Genomic DNA, 5,144 nt, shown 5'->3' with positions numbered 1-5,144 from the left:
TTTTTACACCTCCCTTTCTTCATGTGTTCAATACTTTCCCTGTGCCATTCCACATTATTTATGTATGGATCACTTGGGTTGTTACCGACATCTGGTGAAAACTTCATGTCATTAGCACCTCTAGTAATATATTTACTGAGAAAAATGTTGACGTGTTCAATACTTATTTTACCCGCTGTATCTGCATATGCAGGTTTTACAGTTAACTCAAACAGACATTTTTTKAAATTTCTTTTATAACAATCGTCTTAGCACCTACCATGCCACCTACTACAAGTTAAATGTGGAGCTTCTGCTCTCTGGATTAGTTCAGGCTCTAAAGCTTTTGCACAACATCTGAGCTTCGTTCGTCCCCACCGGTAAAAAACAAGCAGCTTTTTAAATGCAGCTGAGTGGCTAGGTGAAGGGATGTTTTTTGTGTTAAAATGGTTCTCAAAACAGGTAGGAGGTGGATGGAAGAGCAGAACAGGACTGTAGGAAGTAATGTCAGAACCAAGTCAGAGCATAAAGGAAGCAGATAAAAGTCCAGGTTGTTGAACGGAGGTTAAGATCATGTTCTACCTGTAGACTCATCCCGTCTCTGCAAACTCAAGTTAAAATGAATTATAATAAGTATATATGGTGCTCTGCATGCATGACTGTAGGTAATTATTGCACCACTAGCACCCACTCACTTATTAAAAATCATTTTAAATGTGTGCTTTCAGTCTTTGTCTGTAATAAAAAATGCATTATTCATCATTATTCCTTCACAGAAAAACTGATGCTTGTAAAAATTCTAAAGGTTTTTTAGTAACATGTTATAATTTTAGAGCTTTTTTCAGTCTGATCATCAACACCTGAAAGAATAAATAAATAGTTAAAAGTGACACAATTCATACACACTACAGAAAATTASTAAATTATTATTTATACATGTGATTAATCAACTTTAACTGAAAATAAGTACAACCCATAAACATTTAACTTACTGTACTATTTATAAAAACTGTAAACGAATGTACAAAAAAAAAAAACACCAGTGGTGGGCACAGTTCCCCTAAAGCACTAAAGCACTAATAAGGGAACTAATTTCCTGATTAGTGCTTTAGGGATTTTGCTAATTTTAGAATTTATTAGTGGATTAGAACTTGCTAAATTTATAGGCTAWATTTAGAGGCACTAACTGAGGTTTATAAATGTTATTGATCAACGTTACTGTTAACAGCTGAGGGTGAAAGCTGTCACATTTTGTTCATATGTGTCMCTTWTTCAATATSTGATAATATATTGACAATATATGAACTCAAATACGGCTGTGGAATGTCAATGATAAGTCTTAAGAGAGCAACATGTGACTCATGTTGTCTGTTGAAGAATGTGAACAGTTGACTGGATTATTAGTGCTTTAGAGTTAGCTTTTGCTAAAATCTCAGTGCATTAGTGCTTTAGAATTAGGGGACCTAAATGTCTGAGTTAGTGTTTTAGGGCTAGTGGAACTAATTATTTGATTAGTGCTGCCCACCACTGAAAAACACTGTAAATGAAAGTGACTTGACATGAAATGAAATAAATGAAACCGTTCCTGTGAGTTGTCAACAGATCATGTCCTCTGATTGGTCAGCAGACACAAACAGTCCAGGCTGATTCATCTCATATCAGATTGATGCAGAGACAAGTCAACACATCCTCAAATCATCATCTTTCTTTGTTTGGTGATGGTTTGCATTTGCCAATAAAAAACAACAAAAAAAACTATATTGTTGTTGGTCTAAAAATCTATTCATCAACTGATGACGGAGAGCTCACRTGTATTAGAGTTAAAACATACACTTCAGAACAAAGTAACCATCTTGGCAGATAAGTGGTAACTAAATCTATAGCTAATAATAATATTATTTTAGTTCTAATAAATCTTTTGTCCTTTACTTGTGCAGATTAATCTGTCCTGAACTGCTAGAACTTGTTGACTATTTTAAAAGATTACATAGTAGTGTGGTTCTTGAAAGATATAAAGAATATCTTGAAAGAAGCATCCCTTGAAGGATTGCACACTCTCTTGCAAAACATTAAAACATTAAAACAAAAATGTCCCACAGTCTTAGTTCATCAAGTCTGTCTTATTTGTGATGCTCAGATCCTCCAAATTTTAGTTCAGCGTTTATGAATCCAACGAGTTCAGAGACGTTTTTATTTGCAGAGGTTAATTACCTGTGGCAGCCATCTTGAAACTCTTTAGCTCCAAAAATTATCCATTTAAAGATGTATATTAATTGTAAATGTAAGTATATTAATAAATTGCAAGTTGCACTTGTAACACTCCATACAAAAACTCACTWCTTTTTATTTTTACTTATCATGTCTGGTGAAATAACAGAATTCCTACCAGAGTCTTTGCAGACAAGAAACCTTCTAGAAGTCGTAATGGTCTTTTTAAAAATGGAAACACACACACAGGGATGCACACACACACACACACACACGCAGAGTCATCTGTTAAACAGATTGTAGCTCAGCGCCGATCATCTATCTCCCTGCAGGGAGGGTAACAACGTGTGTGTTTGGGGTGAAACGATGCTCCATCATCATCACTCTTCACATTACATAACAAATGCTATTGACCACCATTACTCTCTTGTTAGTGACAAACATATTTATATGTGTGTGTGTGTGTTAAAATGACTCATGTTGTGAGGACATTCATCAGTTCATACTGGAGGGGATAAAAAAAACAACTTCATCCTGCATGGAGACATTATTTAAAGACGAGGTAATGCACTGACCATTAGCATGAAAAACTGTTTATAGCTCCTCTTTGTGTCAGTTAAGTGTCAGATTCTGCAGAGGCACATTTTCTGAACGGTTCAGTTTATTCCACGTTTCAAGGCTGGTTATTTTCTTCATGCTTCGGCGCCATTGAGGATGTTTTTACGTGACAGTCGTAGCTCATGACGGAGAGACAAAAAGACTAGCCTGTCTGGGTTTTTTTTTATCTCCTCTCACTTTTTCCCAATGATTTCTGGAAAAAAATACAGTAAAAGACAACAAAAGTAAGGCAAAATTATCCCATAATGTTTTGTGCATAAAGATGTTTCTACTTCTGTTTTAAGAAGACTTCATGTTTTTCATGCATCTCATCCTTTGTGGCTTGCACCCCATTGCCACCCCCCAATTTGTTGCCAAGTTAAAATACTTTTGCAGGTTTTGTACAATGTTTAAAGTCAAGGACTTCTTCACAAACCTTCCATGTCTGTCTTAGCTCAGTGATTTAGGCTTCACACACCTCTTGAATTTCAAAAGGGTTCAGCGGCCAACTGGGCCTGGAGGTTTCACCACCAGAGAAGGTTATAAAACCCCTCAACCATTAAAGCGTGCTTAACACTCAGCCGTTACCTAAATTGGAATCAACTCGGCCTATTTGTTAGAAAAACATCMCAAAGCACYGGATGGATTTTAATTAAACGTTCTAAAAAGTAATCATTAGGTTGGTGATTTTTAATATATCAAGCTTAAATTTGGCAYGATAATAGCTGCCAGTCATAACTGCTAATAACACAAGAACATGAGAGGTTTTGCAATATTGTTTAACATGTATGTGTCAAACTAAAGGCCTATGGGACAAATGTGGCCCACTATGACATTTCATGCGGCCCGCAAGAGAATCAAAGATATATTAAAGTGCCTGTGACGTCAAATTTTAATGCATTTTTAGAAAGAGGGCATTGATAAAATATTGCAAAAGAAATTTCCTGTYGCTGAGATGAACATTTGTTGGGATATTCACATGTGAAGTAACAGGAAGTGATGTCAAAGGGGAATGTCTGCATGTGAACAGAGCGTTGTTACAACAGCCGACAACCCAGACTGTGGAGAAGAATCTGATGTTTCTAAAGATTATTTTGAGTCACTATCAGAGATGAAGAAGAGTCAGAGTTCAAATAATATTGTTTCAATAAACAAAGACCAGAGAGTTTTCTTTGTTAGTTCCCCTTTGATGTCACTTCCTGTTTCACTTTGGCTGAGCCAAGTTCAAAAGAAAATATGCCAGTTATGGGACAAAATGGGTAAAATAGTATGTATGATTCCAACTTTCTTTAATATAAAGATATTTTCTTTGACTTTTGTATTCGAAGAATATGCATGTCACAGGCACTTTAAGGTCTTAAAATAAGTGTTTGCTGCTTTATAGCCAGCATTTACTATAAACTACATCTCCCATAATGCATGTTGATTATTTTACCTACAAAAATGAAGACTTCAGAACACCAGGTGGAGGTACATAGGGTTCAAAAGTAACCATCAGGTGGTAAAATTCCCAGTGCAAACTCTCCATTTCACTGCTTTTTTGCTGGTTACTATTGCTGCAGCCCTGTTGTACCAGTCATAAATTTAAACTGTGACAACTCCCCACTAGTTCCATGTTGGAAAGTGAGAGGGTTCAGRATTCAAGGTGGCAGCTACTCAACTCTAATTTCACATTTTGTCAGTGGTACTTTTAGTACAGTGTTAAAAGAACATATTTAAAGTGGAATATCATGTATTTTCCAGGCACAGTTCAATTCTATATCACAATCAAGTAACCATGTTACCTTCAGTTGTTATTAAAATGCTGTATATGTCCAAAAAAAGTTTGACTTTGCATCAAAGTCTATCCAAACCCCTTGAAATTGGCCTCTGTCTCTTTAAGAACCTCCTACCATTTCAGACACTCTGACTTTAGCTTGTCTTCACAACAATGCTTAGGGGTAGGGGTGCTCTGTGAGGCCGGAGCTCTGCTGGGGATTGAGCTCCAGGGAGGAGCTTTGTACAAATAGGTGGAGCTTTGTACTCACAAACGTTAATGCAGCTCCAYGTGGCTACAGGAGATTCAAGGATTAAACAAGCACAAATGAGTCAAAGCAACACCGGGTATGTTTTTGATGAGGGAATAACATTATAAACTGATATAAAGCAAAAAAAGTCAATTTTGCATAATACTCCCCCTTTAAAATACTRTTTCTATGCAGGAAATACCACATRGAGCTCAGTTATTGTTTGTTAGTGATGCTCATGCTCGTGTTTAGTCAAATTCAAACATGAAACGTCAAAGTTTATTACAACTGGCCCTTTGAGGACCACCATAATACCCTCAGTGAAACTGAGTTTGACACCCCTGTTGTATAAGA

Source organism: Austrofundulus limnaeus, unplaced genomic scaffold (assembly GCF_001266775.1).
Source record: "Austrofundulus limnaeus strain Quisiro unplaced genomic scaffold, Austrofundulus_limnaeus-1.0 Scaffold460, whole genome shotgun sequence".
Lineage (NCBI taxonomy): Eukaryota > Metazoa > Chordata > Actinopteri > Cyprinodontiformes > Rivulidae > Austrofundulus > Austrofundulus limnaeus.
Note: the sequence above shows the minus strand (reverse complement) of the source record.